This window comes from Heterocephalus glaber, unplaced genomic scaffold, assembly GCF_053883595.1.
Source record: "Heterocephalus glaber isolate CG9 unplaced genomic scaffold, H.glaber_assembly_v1.0 deba00001538, whole genome shotgun sequence".
Taxonomy (NCBI): domain Eukaryota; kingdom Metazoa; phylum Chordata; class Mammalia; order Rodentia; family Bathyergidae; genus Heterocephalus; species Heterocephalus glaber.
The window spans coordinates 4,609,949-4,637,680 of record NW_028258333.1 but is presented as its reverse complement, the minus strand read 5'-3'; the positions used below and the strand labels follow the sequence as shown (position 1 = coordinate 4,637,680).

At 43.6% G+C, this 27,732-nt stretch overlaps 2 long non-coding RNA genes and 1 pseudogene across 2 annotated transcripts in view; 1 reads left to right on the top strand and 2 right to left on the bottom strand.

Moving 5' to 3' along the window:
- The window catches only part of LOC147824468 (uncharacterized), a 54,718-nt gene that overhangs the window by 7,546 nt on the left and 19,440 nt on the right, over positions 1–27,732 (bottom strand). Inside the window, exon 2 of the long non-coding RNA XR_015442192.1 lies at positions 8,312–8,388. This is a non-coding gene — a long non-coding RNA (uncharacterized LOC147824468). The remainder of the gene's footprint in view (positions 1–8,311; positions 8,389–27,732) is intronic.
- LOC101704659 (ubiquitin-ribosomal protein eL40 fusion protein pseudogene) lies at positions 806–1,282 on the top strand (annotated as a pseudogene).
- On the bottom strand, positions 23,791–27,081 carry LOC110349253 (uncharacterized). Its single transcript, XR_002395080.2, has 2 exons — positions 26,313–27,081; positions 23,791–24,477 (listed from the first exon to the last, which is right to left on the bottom strand). It is a non-coding gene; the product is annotated as an uncharacterized LOC110349253 (long non-coding RNA).

Genomic DNA, 27,732 nt, shown 5'->3' with positions numbered 1-27,732 from the left:
CAAAAGTTTATGACAGTGGATGAGTGTGTTTCGTAATTCTTGCTTATAATGGAAGCCAAAGTTAGACCTTTAAAGCAAATATAACGAGCTAACAACCTCTCCTTCCTGTGGTTAAAATGATAGGAAGTGATTTATAAACAGACATCAGAGTTAGCTCAGCTAAGCAATATTGGTTTTGGTTGAATTTGGTTAGTATAATCTAAAACTCTTAGAAAACTAAAATAAAAGTATAATTTTTATCCTCAGTTAACAATGAGATTCACAATCCCAGAAAGAAAAAAAAAGACAAAAGAAAGAAAATGGAGATTTAATTCAATTTTTTGTTTTTACTTCTGTGATGCTGGGAATTCAAATTCTCACATATTAGATAAATGGGGATTGAGATGAATATGTATATATCCTTTCTAAAATTTGGACTTAAATGTACAGTATAACCAACAGGTGTATCAATTAGGTATTAGTGGTCTATAATTCAAATCTTGGTACATAAGCTAATTATCAGCAAGAATAAGAATTTGACAATAAAAAGCAAATATTATACTCTTCTAAAAATCAAATGAGTTGCACTTGAATGTAAAACACTACACATAACCATGGGAATGAAAATTTTAATAAAACCATAAAAATGTTATTGCCTTCTGGAGATCAAGCCCATTTTCCAACAATTAATTGATTCAAATAGAATTGTTGACCTTCTTCATTTGGGCCCATTTTTAATCCTTGTACTGAGAATTGAGCAAGATCTGTTAAAGAGTCTTTTGGGAACCACTAATCAAATTAGTGAAGTTTAACTCTTTCTCTTCAGCGAGGCGGCCGAGTAGCAGATGCAGAGATGCAGATCTTCCTGAAGACCCTGACGGGCAAGGCCATCACCCTCGAGGTGGAGCCCAGTGACACCACCAAGAATGTCAAAGCCAAAATCCAAGACAAGGAGGGCATCCCCCCTGACCAGCAGCGTCTGATATTTGCCGACAAACAGCTGGAGGATGGCAGACCTCTCTCTGACTACAACATCTAGAAAGAGTCCACCCTGCACCTGGTGCTTCACCTGCAAGGTGGGATCATCGATCCGTCCCTGCACCAGCTTGCCCAGAAGTACAACTGCAACAAGATGATCTGCGCCAAGTGTTATGCCCGCCTGCACCCCCATGGTGTCAACTGCCATGAGAAGAAGTGTGGCCACACCAGCAACCTGCACCCCAAGAAGAAGGCCAAGCAAAGCTCTCCGCCAGCCACTCTGGAAGGGCACCACCTGCCCAAGTGCTGTGGTCTTGGGCCCTGAAGAAAGTTTCCCTCCACACTTGACTGGAGCAGCAAAAAAAAAAAAAATAGTCAAGTTTATATCTAACATACTAGAGACTCTCAAATATTTCTTGATCATACTCTACACCACTCACACTAACCAAAAAGTATTATCTTGGCCCCAAAAGAGAATATCATATTTTACATGTCACTAGAAATAAGTACATAAAAATCTTTGTGTATTAACATCATCAGATTAATAAAGCTTAATAGCTAAACTTATTTGAAATACAGAACATATAATACGCTTTCAAATGATACTGATCAAATGTCCACCATCCCCAAGAATCAAGAAAAAGGAAATGTAAAAAAAAAAAGGAAAAAGGAAATGTTTAAAACTCTTACAAGTGCATGAATTAATTATAGTACAATGACATACATCACAGATTGTTACAACTGAAGATACCCAAAATAGATGAGAAATAGCTTTCTTTTCTATGGCTCAAGTTCATGGCTGAGTCTCCAATAACAAAAGACAGAATAACAAGAGAAAAATGAACAAATTTAATGCAACTTTAATGAGACACAGGAGCCTTCAGAAATTAAGATCCAAAACACAAGTAACTTATGTATTTGTTATACTAAGGTTTGATGAAGTGAGTAGCTATGGAGAAGTGTGACTAGAGGAGAGAAGTGTGATCTAGCAGAATAAACTAGGAGAAGTTGGCCAGACCTGTTTGTTCAAATTCTTCCATGTCCCTATGTCCCTATGTCCCAGAGACAAGAATCTGTTCTTCCAGGTTTAGGAAGGGACCTTCTCAAACCAGGGTCTGGTGACCTGCTTCAGGGTAGGGGAAGGTGAAAGTAGTTTTCTTGCTTCTCCGGTTTTCTCAAATGCCAGGATGCCATATTTATGGGTACACATCCTGAACCTTATCATACCCAAGAAAGCATACCCACTACTTGAATACAGACCAAGGAGCACAGCTTAAAAGATGTAATCAAGGTGGTTAGTTTCATCAAATAAAACTTTTGGGTAAACAGTTGAATTTTCAAAATTTGAATAATGAGAGAAACAGAACTTGGAAATCTTAGGTCCCAAGGCAGAATGACCGAAAGGTGCTAGGGTGGAGGTGATGCAGGAAAAAAAGATACAGGCTTATCTTTTAGCAAACAGCCCTATGCGGGTGAGGTCAGGTAAACCAGATGGTTTCCACTGCCACTCAAGGACAGAGCACAGCACAGGGCAGGAGCAATCAAGGACCAAAGGGGAAAAGGGAATGGTGAATCAGAGCCCTGGTCCCCAGACACTACCAGAAGGCTCGGGGATGTTTCCAGGACAGCATATGACATTTAGAGGTGTCACATGAAAGCTTCAATCAGAGGAGAGCGGGAGGCAGAGACTGAATACCAGATATTGCAATAGTAAGAACACAAGGCAGCAGGGGAGGGCAAGAAATAGGTCCTCATAAGCAGACTGATTGCAGTTTACCCTCTGACTTGCTTCAAGCAACCTTCCCACATAATGCCTGGTAGATAGATGTAAACACCAGACCAACATAGCGATAGCCCCTAAAGATGTTAGCCATAGGAGCAAATCTCTGGAGAAGCTTCCTGGTTCTAGGGAAAACCTGATGAGTTCATGGAAGACACCTAGGAACAAATGAGGATCTGCCTTTGATGGGAATTCCCAGCCCCAGACATATCTTGTCTCTGCCAGAGCCATAGACTCCTGAAAACCTACGGTTTGGGGCCAGGTGAGTCACTAGTGCATTTGTGCTACTAAAGTTTTCCCTTGCTGGCATTTGAATATAGTGGCCATTCAGAAAAAACAGTTCCTAGCAATAGCTGGGGGCAGGCCAACATTCTCAGCTGGAAACTATAAACTCACTTTATTTGGGGACATCTAAGGCTTCAGGGCAAGATATGATGAGTCCAATAAGCGCTGACATCTTCCCTAAAATATTTCCAGAATCCCCCACCTCTAAGCCAGTCTCAACACCTGCATTTGAATCAAGCCCTCCTCGGTTCTTGCCTGAATTACTGAAACACCCTTCCAACTTGCTGCACCAAGCTTACTGCTCCACACTGTGCTTTTTGGTAATGCCTTAAGAGGTACTCTTGCCATGGAAATGACAAAAGAATCCACCAGGATTCTCTCTCCTCATGTGTCCTAAAAGCCTGCCTGTGAGTTCTCATGGGGAGATCCACTGCCCACATGCTGAATGCCCACCCAGAGTGATGTAGAAGCGAGGGAGAAAGTGCAGAGTCTATGTAAAGAGGTGGCCATTCGCACACTCTGCTTTGATCTCCCAGGCGGTTGCCCTGGTGCCATACTTGTCCCCAGTATAGCAGACACCAAGTGGTGCACATCAGATATCTCTCTGTTCTCCCCTAGTATGCAACACTTTAATTCATGTCATCTTTCTTCTCTTCCATCATCCATCCTCTCATTAACTTAATATATATTCATTCAATAAATATCAGTGACCACATATACATGCCAGCCAACGTTCTCAGAGATAGAGATATCATACCGAGCAAATATTGAAAGGACAGTGATTGCCTTAATTCTTGCTGGCTCACTGCCATGGCCCACAGCCTTTCTTAGCAGCTGACCTCATGCACACTTGAAATGCAAGAATGACAGAACACCAGAAAGCAGACTATTTCTGAACTAGCCTACACTGAGGCCACGTGTCTGCAGAATTCTCCTAGGGGGGCTCTCACTTGGAACTGGTTTTCAATATTGACTTCTGTCCTGGCAACACAGACTTATTTCTTGCTCTGTCTGGTCTAATCTCAGAGCCCTGGACAGTCTTAGGATGGGGGCTCTCACATTGTCCACCTACGCTGGGCCACTCCTGGGGATATCCTATCTGGAGCTTTCTCTCTTCAGTTACCAAGTATCCCCCGGGAACAGCAGCTGGGCATCACTCACTTTTATAACAGCTCTCCCAAGTCACTCTTTTCTACCCAAAAGTGAGAAAACAGCCTTGAATTTGGGCAGAGCTAAGTTCCAGCCCTGATTCATTCAGCGGCTGTGTGGCCTTAGACAGCTGGTTCACATCCATGGGCCTCTGAAAATGGAGAATTATAAGCATTATCTTGGCAAATGGTTTACCCTGTTCTCAGCATTTCACACACTACCTGACAGCAACCTTTGCAGGTGCTTTCCCATCTGCAGGTGCAGAAACTGAGGCACATGGAGGCAAGTGCCGAGGTCCGTACAGGATGCCATGTGGCTTTTCTCCAGACCCCAAGCTCTCAAAAGCTCTCCTGCCTGGCTGGCTCATCAACAGCTGGCTCTGAGTAACTTGCAAATGCCACCTCCTCCTCGGTCACTACTCCCTGCCTCCCCCAGATGAGCTGAAACTAATTTTCCAGCTCTGGGTCATCCTTCAGGATTGAACATGTACTCAGACAAATGTCTGAGGAACAGGAAATATTGAAAAATAAGCCTTTTTTGACCTTATCCAAGAGCTTCTTGCTTTGTTGATGGGATGTGAAAAACCAAGATTGCCTTTTGCCTGCCAAGTGCAGTCTACTGTTTTGAGACAGGTCATCGAGAGTAAGTAAAAATTATTACTTTCATTATAAAGTGTTCCCCTTCCGCTCTAAAACTCCACGATTCAATGCACAGCGCTGTAAGTGATGGCCTGACAAAATGACTTCCTACCATTTGCTCGGGTGAAAAGTTCAGCACTAGGATCTCACAATGCAGTAACTGCAGCCATTACCTTGAAGGATCAATGTGCAGGCTAATGTGACTGCGTCATGCCATTGCACCAGGTAATGACACACGGCGGAACCTAAATCATAAGAATCAGTTACACACAGAGGGAACAGACAAGAGAAGCATTGGTGGCCTTAGCCAGCTGGGATTAACCTCTCCGGGGTTGCTCAAGCCATGCAAGCTCAGAAAAACCAAGAAGTTACGAGTTCTTGATTTCTCTTCCAACAATCCTTGACTACCAGCTGGTCTAGTGAAAGGTGAACTTTGGAATCAAACAAACCTGTCCTTTAGTCCAGGATTTGCCCCTTACCAGCGTGTGACCTGGGTCCTGTTCCTTAATTTCTCTGACTCCATCCCTTATGTATAAAACAGACATAATCAAGCCATTTTGTTGGGTTGTCCCCAAAAATGAAAGAAAATACAGCAAAGAAGCCATAATAGTGTATGAAGTATGCAAGACGCCCAGCAAATATGTCTGACCATGTCTAAGAAGTACAAAACCTTGGATGAGGTCATTTTCCTGGGTCTCTCTTTCATTAGTAACTTAACAGTGTTTGTAAAAGATTTTTACAGTAGGCACATGGAATTTTCATACTCGAAGTACAGGAAATTCTGTTTCTTTCTGACATCCTGTTAACCAGACTGTCCACCCATCCTCAGTACAATTATAACTGTTAGTCATGACCATGACCCCTGAGACATTGTTGTCTACTGCAGTATCTTCTGAATCACCAAAAAACAGATTGAATTGTGTTTTGAATGGCACTTTTCCAAATGTATGCTATGATGTTGTTTTTTGGAGACGCATTTGCCAATGTATTATTTTGGATGGAACCCAGGACCTTCATACTGAGCTATACCCCCAGTCCTTTCGTAACTTTATTTTTAATTTTGTTTTAATTTTATTTTTAATTTTGATGCAAAGTTTTGCTAAGTCACTAAGTTACCCGGTCTGGGCTCAAACTTGCTATGTTTTTGCCTCAGCCTTGCAAAATGCTGGGATTACAGGCATGTGACACTGTGCCTGGCTTCTCTTTCTGTTAGGTGAAGACATCGTAAAATAGCAACCTCCCCCATTTCTCATTCATTCCTAATTACTAGTTGAGAATAACTATAACAAGAGTTAATGAAGCTGCCTCATCATTGACCTGCTTCCTGAAGGTTTTAAAATCTGCCAACCTTCAAAGAAAGTTGTTCAGTGTTCACAGTTCCAGCACACACAAACCAGGAGTAGTCACAAAGATGTGGATCCCCCAAAGGGACCCTTTAACGAGAGACTGGCTGCTAATGTCACCAGCCTTGGGCACAGAACATTCTGGAAAAGGGGATTCAGAGGGGCCAGAGAAAAATACTCACTATGGTATTCTTATCCCCCTATCCAGTGACACACTGATGCCAAGGCAGAAGTTTTTTTTTAATTAGCTACAGTATGTGGGCTTAAAAATCTTCTCTGACATAAGCAGAAAATATAAAAAGTGATCGTACTATTATATGGATTAAGTCACTTTTTGTATTCCTAGAAATGATTTTTACTGTGTTTTATTCATTCAGCAAGTCTTGATGTCATGTCTACAGGTGCTAACATTTCTGTTGGACTGCCACATCTGCATCCTGAATATACCTTACATTTTCAAAAGTCATCCATGAAAATTACAATGTTTAAGAGAAAAAATAGGGTTGGGCAGACCACTCCAAACCTATGCAACTTTGTAAGCAGAGTCCTCACGAAAACAATAATTGGTTCCTGTGGAGATAACATGAAAAGACCAACCAAGCAGCTCAGCCTGGCTGGAGGCCCCCACTGGTTATTAAAAATGCACAGAAGGGCCAGGGATCTAGCTCAGTGGATTCACTGCCTGCCTCACAAGCGGAAGGACCCGACTTCGATCTCAGGTACCAAAAAAAAAAAGAAAGTAAAAAAAAAATTTTTTTTAAGTAAAAAATAAAAATGCACAGAAGTATGGCCACTTTGACTACATTAGTTTTGCTTACCAGAAACAGGGACTATAGTTCCATTTTCTGATGTCTTCCTTGATAGCCTTTCTCAGAATACTGTAGTTTTTGTTGTAGAGGTCTTTCATTTCCCTTAGGTTAATTCCTAGGTATTTAATTTTTCTTGGTGCTACTGCGAATGGTATTTTTTTCCTAATTTCCTCCTCAGTGGGCTCGTTATTAGTGTACAGGAGCGCTATTGACTTTTGTGTATTGATTTTGTATCCTGCTACATTACTGAAATTAGTTCTTAATTCTAAGGGTCTTTTGATAGATTTTGGGGGGTCTTCTACATAGAGGATTGTGTCATCTGCGAATAATGATACTTTGACTTCTTCCTTTCCTATACATATCCCATTTTAGTTCTTTTTCTTGCCTGGATGCTTCTGCTAATGTTTTGAATACTATGTTGAACAAGAGTGGTGATAGTGGATATCCTTGTCTTGCTTCTGATTTTAGAGTGAAAAGGTTCAGCTTTTTCCCCACGCAATATGACGCTGGAGGTAGGTTTGTCATAAATGTTCTATTTCCTTCACTGTTTTTATCATAAGTGGGTGCTGGATTTTGTCAATCTTTTTCTGTCTACTGAGATGGGCTGTCTCCGGAAAGATCACAAGGAGCCACTACATCTCAGGGAAGGTTGGAGGGAAGGCAGGCAACAATTTCTCAGCCAGCTTCCTGTCTCCTGCTCTACCTTGGTAAAGTTGACCTCATGGAATTCCGCTACCTTCTGGTGTGGCACATGCCCCGCTTCACCCCACAGAGCTGCTGCAGAAACCAGACCCTCCAAGGGTCCAGTGGAGTGGAGAGCACTGCAGCTGTCACAATCTAACACCCACCTGATGCGACCACACCCAAGGGTAGCTGAGATGACTGGCAGTTGGGAGATCAGGCAAACACCCAAGCTGGCACTCAGGCCTCTCTGGCCAGAAGGAGGGGGTAGGACTAATCAGGCTTGGAAAGGTCAAAATTGGGTTCAGTGCCAACCTTATTTCCTTATCCGTGGATTGCACGTGAGCAGATTCGTGCCCTGACAGCTCATAGAACAGTAAAACAGATGCGTGATGAACACCCATGAACCTGACCTCTAGGGTATAAACTAGGTTCCCACAGGGCACACTGGGACTTATCCTACCCAAATTCCTGTACCCTGCACCTACTCTAAGCTTCAGTGGATCTCAGAATGCTACACAGCCTCCAGAGCTCTCCAAGTCTTCACAGTGGGTAAAATCCATGATCCACAATTCAGCTCAAAGGTCACCTTTTAAGAGAAGTCTTTTTCAGGGGCATCTTTTCCAAATCAAAACCTGGCACCCTCATGCCCTTGGTCATATTCCTCACCTCTCTCTGCTCTCTGCTCCACTCCATTCTCTCCAGTGCCCACTCCTGCCTTTGAGGACCAGGAAAAATGACTGCAGCTGGGAAAAGAGAAAGGGATAAGACAGGGATCACCTTCCTGAGGAACCAATTAGTACTTCAGCTTGGTCATTCCCAGCGGACACTTAGCAATTGCTTTCAGAAAAGGTTTGCAGCTAAAGAGTTTTCTGTGATTTGCCTAGGACTGCCGTGTACCTGAATGTAGGCTTCACCAAATGTTTCTCAAATAATGCATTTCCATGCCTTTCTGCACTCAGACACTTACCAGATTTTCCAGGGTGTGAGGATTAGAGATGACTCATCATTTTGATCGATAGATAGATAGATAGATAGATAGCATACGCCCATGTATATACAAGTGAAAAATACTGGCTGTCTTGATCCATTTTTTGTGACTGTAATGAAATACCAAAGGCTAGGTAACTTGTAAAGAAAAGAAGTTTATTGTGGCTTATGCTTCTGGTACCTGGCCAAGGGACCATGTCGGATGACAGAGTCCCAAGGCAGTGTGGGGCACCACATGAAAAGACCATGTAGGTAGCTGTATGGGGCCTCCACAGTGGCTCCATGCCCATGACTCACCCAAACATCACCCCATTGAGGGTACCCTGCAGGGGCTTTGACCCTATAGCAAATCTTTCATGGGTTCTCAAGCTTTCCTTTAATATCCTGTGGGAAGCTACCATAGCCCCATGACTCTTACCTTTGGCACGGCTGCAAAACTAGCATCAAGTAGGGACACTGAGGTCTGTCACTAGCATGAGCTGTGTCTGTGCCTTCTTGAACCACAACTGCAGCAGCAAGAGCTTTGCTCACTGAAATTAGTGGGGAAAATCCCAAACCTATGGATAGCACCCTGAGCTCAGGCCCTGAGAGGCCTGTGTGCCTGTAATGGGAGAAGCAGCCCCGTGGCTTTCTGAGAAACCCTCAGGCATTTTACTGATTGTCCCTATGATTAGCATTCCTGTGCATCTCCTCAGTAAGTAGCTGTTTGACCTTCCTTCCTCTTCTGAGCATTCTTGGCTAAGCTGAGAGTTTCTGATCTTTCTGCTCTGTTTCCATTTGCTCCTGAGTCTTACTGTAAATCTCACCAAGAACAGAACTCTTGAATATCCTTGCCACAGCTTGAGTGCTTGGCTGCTTTGAAATCTTTCCCAGTGGATAAATTGGTCCGGTGTTTTCACGTTGGGCTTCCATAAGTCTCAGGACATAGACACGATACAGCAAGTTGACTGCCATCCTAAAACAAAGATGTCCTTCCCAATTTCCAACAGAGTCCTCATTACCATGTGAGCCTCGCTCCCTGGTCTCCTTGACTTCCACGCACTCACCAGAATCCCCTGTCCTACTTCATTTACAGCATTCTAGGCTCACTCTATGTGGCCACTCCAAACTCTTCCAAGCTCTGCCCATTACCCAATTCCAAAGTCAATTCCCCATTTTCAGGTATTTGTTAGCAGCAAAAACTCCATTTCTCAGTATGAATTTTCTAAGTTCATTTCCTGTTACTAGAATGAAATGCCTAAGGCTGGGTGAGTTATAAAGAAAGGAAGTTTATTTTGGCTCACAGTTCTAGAAGTCCAAGCTTGAGGGCCCCCAATCTGGTAATGGCCTTTTACCTGACAGAGTCCCAGGGTGACTCAGGGCTTCACACAGCAAGAGACAAGGACTATGCGTGTGCGACTCCTCTAGTCTCTCTCCCTCTTCTCAAAAAGTTACCGGTCTTCACTTGTGGGGGCCCCACTTTGATAGCCTTATGTAATCCCAATCATCCCAAAGACTGCACTCTAAACACTGTAGTCAGGTTAAATTTCTACCTTCTTAATACTGCATGGTGGGGACTACATTTCAACACATAAACCTTTGGGGGAACCACACCAGTGGATATATTGGGGGGGGTTATTCCCTTTATCTTTATGTCTATATCAGATGTTTGTTTTATGTTAATGCTTGAGATACTAATAAGTGGAGAAACTGATACTAAGTGGAGATGTACCTGTGTTTTCACTTCTTACCAATTGTGGATTGAATCCCACCCAAGGGACCCTGTAGAGATATTGAGTAACAGCAGTCACCATGACCTCTGTGGCACTGCCTTTTGCTCAACCAAGCTTCTCATCAGGGAATGAGGCCTAACCAGCCACAAGGGTCCTCCCAGATCTCTTTAGCCATCACTATGTACGTCCACTTCCATCTCTTAGCCTTGCTTTCCATTTACTGGCACCATGCCTTAGCTGGCACATCCAACCAAAAGCATCCAACAAATCAAATGGGTAGGTACCGAGCCAGGCTTCTAGCTTCATTAGTTTAACCCTCAAATGAGTCAGTTGCCTAGATACCATTTCATATTCCAGCTTTTGCCTGATTGTCTTTCTGTCAACATGGATGAGCTAGAAAGATTGTAGCAAGTGTTCACAGAAAAATAAAAACAAAAACATAAAAGGAGGAAGAGAAGCTTCCACAAACAAATAAAGTTGGGAAAGACAGGGTTACACAAACACAAAAAGACTTCTTCATGCAGGACTTTTAAAGTCTTTATGTTGCAGTGCATTCATTCTCCCTCCATTAGAGGAATGAATGCAACATGTACTATTTCTCTCCCGGCCCCACTTTATATTTTTATGTGTCAGCTTGGAGGTGTTCGGGGTTGAGAATAACCTTTAAATCTCTGAACTTGGAGTGAAGCAGATTGCCCTGTGTGATGTAGACGGGGCTCATCTGAGCAGACTGAACAGAACCAAAAGCCTGCCTGGCCCCAAGAAAGCCCAGATTCTCCAGCAGACTCTCCCAGCTTCTTCTGCACGTGGGCTCTCCCAGGTCTCAAGCCTTCTGGTCCAAATCATAGGCTTTGGACTTGCCAGCCTCCATAATCACAGGAACCAATCCCTTGTCATAAATGTCTTTCCATATACGTACATCTTACTGGTTTCGTTCCTTGAGAGAACACTGGCTAACATAGCCAGAGAGTCCCTTCTTCATGAACCAACTATTAACATTTTGTGAAACACGAGAGTTCTAAGAAGAATAACAGTTAGAGATCTGTGTAGATCTGCTTGTCTCACAAACATGGGATGTTGGTGAGTGGGGGGATCTGAAAAAGCGAAGCAACCTGGGCAACTATTCAGCATTACTGATTGTGATGCTTTCTACATTACTGCAGCGTTCATTCACAAGATAATTATTTTTACTTCGGGGAGGGGAGTAGTACAGGATTGAACCCAAGGCCTTTCCACTGAGCTACATTCCTACCCCCTTTTTATTTTTTATTTTAAGAAAGAATCTCACTAAGTTGCTAAGTTGCCCCGGGCTGGGTTTGACCTTGTAATTCTCCTGCCTCGGCCTCCCTGAGTCCTGGGATTACAGGCGTACACCAACCCGGCCCAGCTATGGGATAATTTTTAAAACATTACATTGCTAATTCATACACAATTTGAAAAAGTAGAATAAAATTATAACACAAGTATAAATACGGTCTCAGGAATCTTTAAGAGAGTTTTTTCATTTGGCACACCTGTATCCCATTAAATACACATGACAGCTTTTCTCAGAGCATTAATCAGCAGGAGTGACAGGAACCCTTTCTGTGATGTATTCAGGATGACAGACTGGCTACATCAGCACTGGGATCTGCTATGACTCAGTTGGCAAGTGCAGACTAACTCCCACCTCTCCCTGGGCCGGAAGGCAACTTGCAAAGGAATTTTAAACAGTCCTCCTCTTCCACTAGCAAAGAATAATCTAGTCCTTGAATCAAAAAGACACTAGGATGATTACACACCCCTTGCTATCATGCATGATATAATCATAAAGGACTTTAGGTTTTTCATAACAGAATTACCACCAACTGATCTTAAGCACAGAGCATAATCTTTTGTTGGTTTTGTGGGGGTGTTTTTGCAACAGCTAGGGGAAAACAACCTTCCTTCTTGGAATGTAATATTTCAGGGACTAACATCCTAAAATCAAAACAACTATGTAAAATAGTCCTGACATCCAGGAAGCTCTTCCTATGGAGAGAAATGGAAAATAAAATACTGACTTATCAATTATTTTTAATTTAAAAGATACTGGTGGGGCCAGGGATTTACCTCAGTGGTTTCACCACCTGCTGCGCAAGCACAAGGACGCAAGTTCGATCTCCGGTACCAAAAAATAAAATTAAATTTAAAAAATAAAATAATTAAAAGATATTGGTTCCAGAGAAGCCCATTTTGCTAAAGCAAGCCCTTATGAATATAGATTTTGTAAGTATACAGGTAATATTTGCAATAGTAAAAAATTACCAGCTACAATTTTAAATATTTTAAATTGTTAAAATTCAACAAAGTGTTGTTTTGAATGAAGACAGCATTTAGCCAGGCTAGGGTGTTATTCAAAGCATATGAACCTCTAGATCCCCTCCGCTAAGGCTGGCAGTCCCGTGAGATCCCCTCAAAGCTGGGCTTCGCCATCTAGGATGTGGTTCTTGCCATACAACACCCGCAAGGGATCATCTGAGAACTCCCCAAAGCCAAATCTTTTATGTAATTCAAGAAAAAGGCAAATGAAAAAGCATGACTTTCGGATGTGTCTCACCTCCACAGAAGAAGGGATACCTCTGATCAACATTTTTTTTTTTTGGTACCAGGGATTGAACTCAGGCCCTTTTCCTTGCCAGGCAGGCACTGTACTGCTGAGCTATATCCCTGGCCCAACATCTTTGAGATTGAATAGAAAGTATGGTCAGACTTTCTCTAGGCCATTAGGCATCATACAGCACTCTTCAAAGAATGCCCTTGCTGCTCCATTCCAGCTGAAGTGATTACACAGCATTTCCAAAAGAGTACTGGGCTATTATTAAGATATAGGATCCTTTCTTTTATTATTACATCGGATTTTATTAATATGGCAGCAAGGTATTAAAATAGTCACTCAATATCACCGTATGTGAATTTTACAATGCTTACAAAAAGGGTCCTTGAATAGGAATTTAAAATATTTTTCAAGTACTTTGAGTCTCCAGCAATGAAAGTAACTATATAATGAGAAATATATTATTTCAATTGAGAGTCTTTTATAGAAAAGTAATGGGTTTGGAAAAGTCCTTAAGGCAAATAACTCTATTCTGGCAGAAATCACAAAACTCTGATCTAAAGAATGGCATTTCTTATTGAATGACTCCTTGGAAACCTGGCAGGCATTTTTCAAAGCTTGATCACAGGTTGCCCACTTGTTGATTTCTATTAGCATCTGATTAAAATAATTCAAGAAAAACTAGACCCAGGAGCACCTTGCCCTAAAATTTCTGCCCTGGAGCCATTACCCACAAGCCCAGCCTAGAGGATAGAAAACTGGCCAATTACCCACTGCCCATTATGGGCCGCCAGCAATATAAGCCACACAAAGGGGACATAAGCCACCCAAAGTCAGGGTGACCACTTGGGTGGCATCTGTCCTTGAAAATGAGGCCATGTCACAGTGATAACATAAAGAAGAGAGGAAGACAAATTATTTTTACAGAATAGTTTTGACAGATGAGCAACTTGTCTATAAGGAGTTTATGTAGATGGAAATATCCTATAAGGAGTTTATGTAGAGTTGGCTCCTAAAGACGGTTTAGGCTCACTGTGTGATTCAAATCTACATATGAATGTTTATCCAAGAACAAATCCAGGGCGGGAGATTTAGCTCAGTGGTTTCACCGCCTGTTGCGCAAGTGCAAGGACCCGAGTTTGATCCCCGGTACCAAAAAAAGAACAAATCCATACGTACTCTGGGCAGAGTAGAAGGAAGGGTAAGAAGTAGAAACAGGCCCGGATTTCCAGAGCCTTCATGCGCCAGACAGCCTGGAGAACTGACTTGATTTTCTATGCGTTAAATGTACTTTCTGGGGCTGCTGACCTTGGGCTCAGTCTCCTCAGAGGTCCAGAGGACCGGAAGAGCCCACGAGCTTGGCCCGAGCCCTCTAGGGCAGCTCCAGGCTCACGGGCAGGGAGTACTTTGAGCTGAAAGAGAGCGGGATGACCACAGGGAAGCGAATCCTGTGGGCGGCGGAGCTCCTCATTCAGAGGCAGCTGCGCGGGGAAGAAGTAATGAAGGCCTGGGCAGGTGGTGGCCGTGAATCTGGGAACGCCCAGCAGTGGTCGCTGAGAATAAACACGCTCCCATGTTATTCAGTGCAGACACGGAGAGGACGACAATAACATCCTGACCACAACAGAGGAGCAGCAAATGCAGGCCCACCAAATAGGGGGCTTTCTTCCCTTGATTGTTCAGCGGTGGAGCCAGACACCGTCTGAGGAAGGGCAGGCCCCGCCCTTGGCTCCTTGCCACTGTTTCCCCAGCAGGGGGCCCGGGCCAAAGCGGCTCTGGGCCTGGGGGTGGACTCCTCAGTTAATCCCCACTGCGGACATCTACCCCTGTTCACGTTATCTTACTGAATTAAGGGGCAGGGGGCAGAGGGAAGGATGGGATTGATAATAGGCTCTTTAGTATCATTGGGGTTATACGACCCACAGACTGGCAGGCGCCAGCATAGCGATCAACACACATCTCTTTGCAAATTTGCAGTCATCCTTTGTAGTAGGTACTGCCTTGTTTCATATGAATTTTGAAAAAGAGAGAGTATGTTGATGTGAACATGAGAACTGGATATTTTACAGTTGATTTGTGCATATTCAGTGGAGGAGTAATGGTGAGTTTTGTTCAGTTTTGTTTGCTTGTATCGTGTGAATTATTAACGGATATCGTCTTAAAGTTCATGGTGTCTTAAGGTAAAGGAAATGTGAAGATTCTATCCCCACATTAAAAATGGGACTGAAGCAAAAGTAAGAACAAGGTCTCAACCCTAGCAGCTGAGAAAACCTCCCCATCTCGCCTACAACCTCAACTCAGAACGACACTCTGTTTGGCATACAAAGGAGCTTATGTCCACAAAGGAATCGCTTACCCAGATACCGAGAGCCACCAAACCAACCCAGCCGAGACATCAGCAGTGTTCATCAGGGTGTGAGTATTTGCTGGACGAGCATCATTTCAGCACCCATCTGCTGGTGTCATGCCAGCAGCCACCCTCCAGTAAGTAAGGAAAGTCTATCCCTTCCTTCTTGGAGCCAGACACCAATGGGAGAGAGAGACATCAAACACTAGTGAGCAGATAAACTAGAACTACAAACTACAAAGGATCCCAAGCAAAACCACAAGACACTACGATAGTGTTAGAGTCCAGGTGCAGTCTAGGGTACTGGGACAACCTTTCCAGAAGATGTGAGTTTGAGTCCATCTCTGTGATTCCTGTAAGTCAGGGCAAAGGAGAAGTTTGAGATAGGATTGGCTGGTTCAGAGGCCACTTCCAGGAGGAAGCGACAATTCCAGACAAAGGAAACAGCATGTGCAAAGGTCCAGAGGCCAGGGCGATGTGCTGCTTTGGATGTCTACAATGGCACCTCAGTTCTCAAATTTAATACTTTCTATGATTCTGGTCACAAAAAAAATTGGATGAGAACCAAATCAAATTCAATGGTTAGATTCAGCATTGAACTTATGGGGAAATGTGATTTGATTCTCATCCAGTTTGGTTTGTGACCAGAAATGTGGAAAGAATTAAGTTGGTGAATTGAGGTACCACTGATTATAGAACAAGGAGGCCTGAAGAGGAGAGATTGAATGAAATGAAACTAGACAGATTTGTGACTCATGGAGAGGGTGTGACTATCCTGAGAGCAATAGGATGCAGCTACATTTAACTTGAAAATGTGGATTGGATGGAAATCTTATGGTGCCAGTTGGATATGCAAGTAATTATGTCCTTGTAAGTGTATGTTTCAAAGCAGTATGGCTGGGTGCCATGGTACACACCTGTAATCCCAGGTACTCAGCAGGCTAAGGCAGGAGGATAACAAGTTTGAGGACAGCCTGGGAAACATAGTGAGATCTTTGTCACAAAAGAAGACAAAGGAAGATGCAATGCCCTTTTAAAATAATTTGGACATATTTCTACAAATACCTTCGAAATAAATACATGGGCCATAACAAACAAACACATGCCACATGTACATTAAGAGGCCAGGACTAAATCTTCAGTTCCCCACCAGGTCATATGCCACTCATCAGTAGCTGCCTAACTAGAATCAATTTCAGATATAGAGAGGTGTCCCCATTCAGAAGAGATTTGTGTTAATTGTAGTGGACATCAGGGCTGGATTATCTCATTTAGAAAACGACAGACACTGAAGGTGAATACATGTTTTTCTCTGAAAATATTGTCCCTGACTTCCTATTGATATAAGATAGCCACAACTACAAAATAACAGGTTGCCCTTCCTCTGTGAAGGAGGACTGCAGTCCACGTTAGCCACAGTGTAGGAGGAGGTGGGCAGTTACAGGCAGGCCTCCGATGTAATGACTGGAAATGACTGGACCCAGCAGAGGGAGGGGTTGCATCTGAGGTTCCCACAGAAGCAAATATTGGAGAAATCGCCCACCAAGCCGGTCCTCCAGTTGAAAGCCACTCCCTTCCTGAGTTTTGAACTACTGTTGAAGGAAATTCAAAAAAAAAAAAAAGACCCAGAAGACCAGGAAAAACAAATTTGCAGTAGAGGTGGGGTAAGTTTAGGAGTCTTAATAGTCAATAGAAGAACCTTGAAATATATAAGTTGTGATGAGTGTGTAAAAGAGTCCAACCTTTGGAAGAACCAACATGGCAATGTGTATCAACAGCCTAAAAAATGTACATAGCTTTTGAACTTACAATTCTCTTCCTAGAAATTTATCTTAGAAATAATCAGAAATATACAAAGTTCTCAGCCCCATTATCAGAGCTACCAGAAGTCAGAAACAATCCAGATATCCAGCTATAGATGCGTGATGGAATATATTATAGTACGTGTAAAAGATGAACTATTGTGTAGCCACTGATAATCTTTTTTCAGTTTAAATAAAGGCATTTTATTTTTAGAAAACCTACATGACATGCTTTTCTCTTTAAAAAGGATTCCTTCGCTCCAAATATATCACAGTCAAAGAAAGTGAAGAGCTCCAAATGACATCAGCTACAGAGTGTAGGGACACACATGTGACCCCAGCTTCTTAGGAGGTTGTAGCAGGAGGATCAAAGTCAGCTTGGCCAACTTAGTGAGACCCTGTCTCCAAAGCACATAAACAAACAATAAATAAAAGAGGCTGGGGTCATTGCTCAGTGGCAGAGTGCTTCCCCAGTGTATATAGCATAGGTGTGATCTCCAGTATCTCTCTCTCTCACACACACACACACACACACACACACACAATGCCATCAGTCCCTTCTGTGTTAGGCCCTGGTATAAATGACAAGCAGCAGTTAATTATGGTGATAGGTAATTGCCAAATTTGTTAACAATTTTCTATTTCCAAACTATCCTTTACAGTGGCATATATGAGGATAGGGCTGGGGTATAGCTCAGTGGTAGGGCACTTGCATAACATGCACAAAGCCCTGGCTCCATCCCCAGCACCACACACCCATGCACCCACACAGCATATACGGGATCGCATCATCCTCACAGCCTTCTCAGAAGAACAACCATGCCTTCCAGAGTCATGTTTTCACCAATAAAGATCTGGTAGGTTTTCAATTAGCAAGGACATACTTATTTGCTCTGTGGCCCCACACATAAAAGGTATTCCTCTTTCTGATCGCCCTTCTTCAAATTCCCCTTTGCTTGATTTCATGTAACTTTCACAGCATTTCTTACAGTCTTCTTTTGTGAATTTGGCGTCTTGCAAAGGATGGCTCAGTTGGCATCACACTAGTGATTCCTGTGCGGCTTTTCTACCTTGCAGAGCCTCTTCCGCCTCCAGGGGGAGCCTTTCCTAGTTGCCTGGGTTTGGTAACATCTCCATCCCAGCCGCAGATAATCACACAGCGGCTGGAAGGAGACAGCACCAGCATGGCTAGGAACCCACTGGAAGAAACAGTAGAGACAAAAGCTGATGATTGTGGATTTAAAGGATATTTAAAGAGCAAATATAACACATCAAATTTAAAAAGCACTTTACAAAACCATATATATATATGGAATAACTTCAAATATGTATCTAGAAAATGACAGTGGTGGTTCTATCCACATACTAGTCACGGGCTTTTTAAATATGTTTTGTTTTCTCAATTTTCTACACTGTGCATAAAAAGTTTTTTTAAACAGGGGAAAGTACAGGAAAATGATGACTACCTTACCTAGGTTTGACTATTGTTTTGCTTCAGAAAGTAAGACAGGAATCGAAGGTGACAGGTGAAGTTCGAGTCTTCTCTGCCACCACTCCACAAACTTGTCTTCCTCAGGGCACACCCACCTCGTCTGTGCCCCTGGGTGTCTCTAGAAGCTCCTGCTTTCAGGAATATCGTATAATGTTGCTCTTTGTGTTCCTCAAATTTTACATAAACTTGATCACACTGCAGCGTCCCCCTCTCCTTGGTCATTGGGTTTCCGTGAGCTGCTCAGGCTGCTGTGTGTCAAACCAATTCATTTAAGCGCTGCAGAGTGTTCACCAAACAAACCTACCACACTTAACCTCTCTACACCCTTACTCATAGCCATTTAGGCTGTTCCCAGGGCTTAGCTGTCACAAATAATGCTGCAATTATTCTGAGCTTTCACAATCAGAAAAAAACAGTCATTGGGTTTAAAACCAACAGTAGGCTCTGGAGAGAAGATGACAGGAGGTATGGCTGCCCATGGGCAGGAAGCATTTCTATTCCAAGCCTGGGGTTTCTTACTCCAGTTGTGCAAGGGGCCTCCACAAGTCACTCCCTGGGGGTCTGTCTGCTGCTGTGATGGTCCAGGGGTCCTTGAGCTGGTGTCCTATGACCCTACACACACTTTGGCACCTACGCCTTCAACTGCTGGATGTGGACACCTAAAGCAGCCCCGTCCCCGACTCCTTCCAGGAGTAGCAAACACTTGGTGCTGCTTGGATCAGAACCACCTTGTCAGCTTGTTTTCTCCTCACGACAGCTTCCCGGCTCAGCACCATTGCGATCCCCGCTTTTCAGCTGGGAGATGAGGCACAGAGAAGTAAAATAACTTGCTCGAGGTCGCACAGCTCAAAAGAAGTGGAGCTGGCCTGAAACCCGGGCAAAGTGACTCCAAAGTCTGCATTCTTAACCCCCATGTTGCCTCCCATCATTTTCCACTGGCCCTGTCCTTATCTCACCGCCCTCTTTACAGCCTTGCCTCTCCCTTACTTCAAGGGAGAGAAGCAAGGGTCTGGGCCTGGACTCTGACTCCTCTCTTCCTAGCTATCAAGCCTCCAGCTCCTGTGTGCAGGCTGCCTTGGCCCCTTCATCTCCACCGCCACCTCTCCTGCAAGTCCATGTCTGACTTGTAATTCCCATCTCGAGTTGTTTATGTCCTAAGCATCCTAGTCTCTTTCTCCCTCCTGTGTCACAAAAGTGCCACCAAAGGAGTGGGGACAGGAAATGAAGTGGGAAATCTGCAGGCCGTGCCTGTTCTGTCCTTAGAGGACGTCTGTGTAACTAGTGTGAGGAGGAGGAATCTCCCTGACAATAAAAGCAATCAAAAACCTGCCGGCTTTCGGGAAGACGTGGGGTAACACAAACAGCTACTTATTAGTGGGATTGAGTGATTTTTCTGCATCTGTTTAGCTCATTGCTTAAAAAAATACTTAGGAGGAAGTAGGGAGATGGATCTCTCTCAGAGGGTAAGGGGATCAAGACACAGAGGGAGAGAAGGAACGGGCATGAAAAAAGCAATGAGGATGTGTTGTGCACATGGACTGACTCCACACAAGGAATGAAATCATTACGTACTGCAAACGTGCACTAATAAAATAAAATTTAAAAATCAAAAAGGATCAATCTGGTAAATCCTATTGCTTATTTTTTTCAAAAAGAGTTTATGTGTACTATTTATTTGTTTCCTGCTTATTCTCTCAGTTACCAAGAGAAGTGCGCTGTGAACTTCTTTAGCTATGATGTGATTTGAATAGTTCTCTTTTCAGTTATGCTGATTTTTGCCTCCTGTAGTTTAAAGCCATGTTGTTAGTTGCATGCACCTTAGGATTGTTCTGTGCTCCTGTGAAATAGCTCATTTTATCAGTAAGAAGTGTCCTCTTTCCTGATAAACCTTGGTCTGATACTAATGTAGCCACAAAAGTCTTTTACTGGAAGTGTTTCCTCAGCGTATTACTCTTTTTTCTTATAGTCAACCTATCTGTGAGATTCTACTTAAAGTATGTCTGTTATAAGCGTCATTTAAATTGCTTGTCCACCAGCATGATATGACAGTTTCTGTCTTTTGTTATTGTTATTGCTGTTGTTGTTCTTGGTGGTGGTGGCAGTGGTGTATGTGTGTTTCACTCAGGATTGAACTACATTCCCAGCCTTTTTAATTTTTACTTTGAAGCCAGGTCTCATAACAACAAATTCAGTTTATCAAATTGAATTTGAATTTGATTCTCCTGCCAGTGGCTCCTAGAGTGCAGGGATTGCAGATGTGCACCACCATGCCTGGCTTTTGTCTTTTATTTGCAGTGTTTGATCCATGTCTTAGTTACCCAAGGTTACCATAACAAACTACCACAACTGGACCTAAAACAACAGAAATGTACTCCTAGAACTCTGGATGCTAGAGTCCAAAATCATGGTGTTGGGATCTTATGACTTGGACCGAGGGATCTCATCCAAGCTCTGGATTCTTATTCTGGAAACACTTTTTGGGTCTTTCGTTTCACAGCTGGATCACCTGTTTCCTAATTCCGTCATAGAATTAGGAAGAAGACCAGAAGTGGAGTTTGGAGGCACAGCACCTGAACTATTAGCCTCTGTTCCTATTTCATAAGAAGGGGCAAGATAAACAAAGGCAGCATTTAATCTGTACCTATCGTGTATTTTATGTGTGTACAAGACCCTCATAAACATCCTCTCAGGAAGGAAACTGATGGAAACCCTTTGCTTTTAAACTTTTTTTTCATAAGCCAGGCATAGTGGTACAAATCTGTAATTCCAGCACTTTGGGAGGCTAAAGCAAGAGAATCACAAGTTTGAGCCCAGCCCGGGCAACTTAGTGATTTAGAGAATTCTGTCTCAAAATAAAAAAATAGAAAGGACTAGGGATGCGGCTCAGTGTGAAGGTGCTAGGTTGAATCCCCAATACTGGAAAAAAAACTTTTTTCTTGAGCCACTCAACTTAGCAAGTCCATGTGAAATATTTTCCACCCAAGGAAGCCTTCTGCTTCTCACCCCGCTTATGCAACGCGACTATATAAAGCTCAGAGCCTTGAGCTCAGACGAGTTCTTGTCCTGTCCGTCAATGCCGGACTGCTGGGTGTGTGGGTGTGTGTGTGTGTGTTTATGTATGTGTGTGTGTGCTGTCTCTTGGGTGGATCTCTGTCTCCTTGCTCGATAACACCGCTCATCTGGGGTCCAAGAGGACACTGTCCGGTTTATTATCCAGACACCTTTTACCTGCTTGAAAAATCACCGCTTTTCCATCCTGGAGTGTGTTCCAGAGCATTTCCCACAGGCTCTGGAGGTGTCCCAATGAGCATGGTGTCTTGTGCAACCTGGTGATACCAGAACAAGACTAAGTGGAATTTTCCAGCAGCTGCTACAGAACCAGTGCTCATTTGACTCGCTCTACTCCGGGAGTGACAGCAGAGTCCCAGCACTCTGGGAGGCTGAGGCAGAAGAATCTGTAAGGTTAAGCCCAGCCTGAGCAACTCAGTAACTCACTGAAACTCTGTCTCAAAATAAAAATAAAAAAGGCCTGAGAATGTAGCTCGGTGTGAAAGCCCTGGGTTCAAACCCCAGCATCAGAAAAAGAATTAAAAATGAAAGCTTTGCTAGCCAGGGAGGCATATCTCATGCCCGTCCAATGTGGAGTGATCAACCCTGGTTCTTCACTGAGGTGGATCCTGGAATTTCAGGCTTGGTGTTTCCTGGCTGCAATGAGTGGTGTGACTGAGAGAAGGAACCTGCTGTGCAGGCCCCATGGCTGGTGCAAGAGGAAACACCCAAGCTTGCGTTGGAGCCCATGGCAGCATGGCAGTCTTTGAAGAACAAAACACAGAAAGGCAAAGAAGAATATGGAGCTGTTAGTACCAAGCAAAGGCCAGCATCCCTGGAGCCTGGCCAGCCGATGTGGGCTCAACTTGGGCAATGACATCCGCTCTCACTGTCTACTCTGGGGCCCTGCTGACTGGAGAGGAGGAAGCCCTTGGGGTGGTGAGGGCGCCTGCCAGGACCCACACCTGGCAGGAGAGTGGACCTCAGCTGGCTCCCAGATTTACATGGGGCTTTGGGTGCAGAAAGGGGAACAAGAAGAGGTAACTTCCCAAATTAGAGCCTTCTTCTCGGAGAATGGCCATGGAATATTGACGATAATTTGAAATCTTTCATGCTCTCTTGTTGAAGTCCTGTCCCTGAGGAATCAGATGGCCAAGAAGAGCCAGAACGCACTCCAGATTGCCCCAGGAGGAGGAGCGTTACTAGAAGTAAAAATCTGCCAAGTAAATGGCCCCGCTGCCTCCTTAGAGCCGACGGGGGACTGGCTACCCTGGCTGTTACGGGGCTCACCGTATAAAGCTGCATGTTCTTCACTTTCTCATTCCCGCTGTTTCTATGTGTGGCCGAATAAAATGAAGTGTTCTTTCCAAATGCAGTTTTTAAACCAATAAACATACTATTTTTACAGAGAAAAAATAAAGGTGTCACTAGGGCCACATGGCCTTGGGAGGCTCTCGGGGAGAATTCACTGCCTCTTCCTAGATTCAGGTGGCTGTGGCAGAACAGTGCCTATATCCCTGCCTCTGTCATCACATGGTTGTTTTCCTTCTGTGTGGATCTGTATCTAAATTCTCCCTTCTTCTAAGGATATCAGGCATCTGATTCAGGGTCCTACCTATTTGTCTTAATTTGAGTGCTTCTACAAAGACTATTTCCATGTAAGGTCCTATTTGCAGGTGCTGGAGATTAGGACGTGACTATATCTTTTATGGGGGCAAAATTCAACTCATTACCATCCATTTACATTTAACATAATTACCGATACTGTTGGAGATGGGGAAATTTTCCAAGTGATACAGGTCAAAGCACCTGGTGAGCATTTTTTTACCCTAATTAGTACAGATTACAATTACGGAAATAGAAGCCATATGTCAGACCCTTTCAGTTCTGCAGTTGACCTCAGTTGTCCATTAGAATGAAGCAAATCAAAATAAATGAGTTGTTTTCATTCCAGTGTGGCCAGGGTGTTATGATCTTTCTAGGTTATTGTGCCTGGGTTTTGTTTGTTTGTTTGTTTGTTTTGCTCTATTTTAGTCTGGAAGCTGTTCAGGTGTATCCTATTGCTACTCAGAGCCTTTACTTTGATGTTGGCTGTCTCAGATCTCTTCCCCTCCTACCCAGCCCTTCCACTATCCACAGGGTTTTCTACATAAAGAATGAATCAGCTCTTACCCCATTCCTCTAGCCAAACAACTACAAAACCATTTTTATATGGCCCAATAGTACGTAAAATGCAAAGTTCTGATCATTATGGCTTTTTAGCAAAGAAAAAAAGAGGATGTAATACCAGCCGGGGAGATAAACAAAAGTGTCTGTCTGCAGTAGTAACACAGGGACTGAATACTGAACTCTTGGGTCTGAGCAGTTCACCGTCTAAGTCCATCCTGTCTTCCAATCGAATGACCCATTGCACATCGCAGGAAACCCTCTGTTCCATCTGCCCTGGAGTCCCTCGCAGAAAAGCCGTGCTCTTCTCTGCACATCATTCTGCCTTGAAGAGATGCACTCCCCTGCATCTCACTCTGTCCTAAACTTAATTGCTTTTCGGTTGTCTCCCTGGGCCCCCTGCAAGTTCAGGGCAAACCCTGTGTTCCAGCAGGCAGTCCTGCCTGGCCCGGCTGATGCCCCCTTTGCCTTCTCTCTTCCTCTATATGCCTTCATTGCTGCCCTCTTGTTTCTGGAGTTATGCACATACAAGTCTGCTACCCTTCTTGATGGCAAGCCTTCTAAGAACAGTTTCTGTCCCTCTTCTCTCTGTGTTGTAAAATCTCAAGTGCTTTCCAAGGAGACAGATGCTGAGGGTATTGGCTTGGTGTTTGAACTGTCTGCCCATATTCAAAGTCTGTGAATGCTCCGATCCTGTCTTCCTCTAAAAATTAATGAATACGTTAATATAAATTTAGGCTCAATCCTTAGTAAAGAAATACTCCTGTTTCATTATCTCCTCTGCAGCCAGAAATCCTTGTCTCCTTGTCATTATTGAAAAATGTACAGATGTGGAATGCTACCAGATGGGATTCTTGACCATTGCTAATTTCAACATTATCTAGTTCAGGTGGAAAACAAGCCATTATGTAACAGACACCATAAATTTAACACTTAGCAAGACAGTTGCAGTGGCTTTCATCACGTGGAATCTTTCTGATATTCCTCTGAAGATTGTTACTTCATAAAGGTGGCTTTTAAACTTTTGAGCTACTTAGCAATGGGGGTAATTTTACTGTCACAATGGTGGAAACTCTTGGCTATAAAACATGTCAAGAGTTTATTGAGTGCAATGATTCATGACTCACCTGGGGACAATAAAAATGAGGTCAGTCATACACCAAAGCCTCCCTCTGGTCACAGTTCTTGCTTCACTGTGCATTAGATTTCACAATCTACCACTGCATAAAATCATACTCTTTGTGTAGTCGTGAGTACCAGATTAATTCTGCTGTGTAGGGTAGAGTGTTGTGAAATGTGGGTAAGGAAAAGATTAAGCATACCTGTATTTATCATGTTAGTCATGCTAATCACCAGATAATGATGTGACCACAGTAAGAAAGGCATCCCTTGTGACTCTTCTGGAATTAGAAAACTGTGAGAATTTCATTGGTTTGCCTGCCACTTCTGGGTAGACAGTGGCACATTTCTGATGACATTGTGGGAGTTTGGGGTTTTTGTGTTTATTTTGGCTTGGGTTTTTGCTGCAAGCTCAATCAACAGGTAAAATAGGCCTTCTCTGCCCTTGTATTTCACCTAGCAACACCCCAGGGACCCCCATTATTTAGGACTTGTTCTCCCTTGCCCTGTTCCCTTGGTTACAAACCCTGGTGTTCCTAGGCGTGTCCCTCTTACCCTGCTCACCTCTTCTCCATCCCCCATCCAGAAGTCCTAGCTCCCTAGTTCTAGTTCATTGTGTTCTGCTTCCCCGGGAGCAGTCATTCCCAGGCACTAGAATGTCTCAACAACTTTTTTTTTTTAACATGGGATTCCAAATCAGTTTAGTCAGTTTATTTTTCCAAGAAAGAATGTGTAAAACAACCACAACCACCATTAATTACTCTCACCATTATTTCATGAAAGGAAGGTCACTTGAGTGTCCAAAGAGAATGGAAATGATCTTGAAGTAGTTCTCTCATTGAAGAAATTTAATTGTTGTGTTACTACTTCCCTCATATTCAAGACTAGTAAATCCTTGGTCATGAGCAGGCCCTGGCTGTGGACCTGTAGCTCAGAATCATTATTCTGGACATTAGCACATTCTCCCAAAGCTATGACTAGCCACCTACATTTTATGATACACATAAAAACTGTGAGTGCTTGTATTCATGCCTTCATCCATTCATTCATTCATTCCAAAGTTATTAGGAAGACCTCCAAACACAAAGACACTTGTATCTGAGGTCCAGCTCCCCCACCTGACAACTGGATGACCTTAGGAGAGTCACTTAGCTGCTCTATGCTATCACTGCTGTTTCTACAGAATGAAAAGACACCAAAACTTGACAGCATTGTTCTGAGGATTGAATGAGGATTAGCAGAGAGTCTTTGTTTCAACAAAGCAATAATTTATAACTAGGACTGCTTATAGAATGGCTACTAAAACTATAATTTGTACCTATAACTATAGGCCAGATAGTGCCTGAAACTACGAAGACACAGAATCAAAGTTTCCACCATTTTTTTCCCCAAATGCTTCCCAATCTCCGGAACACTCACCAGCAGTTGGCCAGAGCCAACAAGAGCAGTGTGAGAGTGGAGACAAGCAGTGAACGGGAGGCCAAGGCGAGTCGTAGAAGATGGAGAGTCGGCACAAGACAAGATGGAGAGGCCTCTCGGGGGTGAGGCCTACGCAAACTCTTACGGGACATAAGTCTAAAACCAAACAATAACAACCAACTGGGCTTTTAGATGAGAATCAGACCGAGTTATAGTGCCATGCCTCCAATGTGCAGATTAAAGTCCGGCAGACCAAACTCCCTCTGCTATCCTGGCTTAGGCTGCGTACTGATTGAAGAAATGGCTGCCTCAAGGCAGTAATTTCCCTTTGCCTTCCAGCCTCCACTCTCAGGAAATCCTTTCCTGCCAATTCTGACTAAAAAAGACAAACTCTAGCAAAAAAGAAGAGGAAGTTGCACTGGGTAGTGTTCAGGAAATCTCAAACGTAGGGCTGTTGGGGAAACCGACGTCTGGGTGGCTGGCAGAGTCTCAAGGGGCACTCAGCCCTTGCCGCTCAGTGAGAAGTGAGGCATCGCCCACAAATCCGGGCCCCACGGACAGTGCTGAATGAAAGTCTGCATTTTAACGAGATCCCGCAGGACTTTAGTAAGTACACTAGGGTTTGAGAAGCACTAACAAAGCCCAGTTCTGGCAGAATAAGAGACAAGTGGACAGGAAGTGAAGCGCATGAGCCTTCACACTGGCTTGGATCAATCTTACTTTGATTGGATCACAATCATTGCTCATTTGCATATGTTAAAGGACAATGGCTGCTGGACAAGGAAAGGCTCTGCCCTAGAAACATTTGACTTATTACTGCCCTATTATGTTCCTTGTTGCCAAAAGAACAACCCCTCCCCCATGATCTCATTCACAATTCCAAACAACCTATCATTTCTGGCTTTTTGTTTTTGTTTTGTTTTTATTTATACTGAGATCACACAAGTCCTCAGGTTCAAGTTCAGGGCTCCTTCATCAGCCAAGCACCCCATCACTTTCCCCCATGGAGCAGATGGTCCTGCCTGGTCAGATTCTTCGTGGCCCAGGTCTAGTTCATGCCTCACGGGCACTGAATGGAGTAGCTAAGACTGATGAATACCAGGAACTCCTGATGAACAGACCAGAAAAGCTACTTCAGTCTCTGGGCAAGAGGCAAAAGCGATAAAAGACTGAAGGACTGCAGTGGAAATGCCCTGTGGGAATAGAGGCTTGGGCACCTTGGCTGGCAAAGGCAGGACATAGAAGCCAGACCAGTTCCTCCATAATTGGGAGCTCCTGGGGGTAAAATTGATTGCTAAATGGCCCCAGAAAGGGGACACAGGCATCCTGGCTCCACACAGAGAGAAGGGGACACTAACATTTATAATATCATCTAGGCATCATCTGGGGCCTTTACATTTGACACTCTTTGATTTCCTGA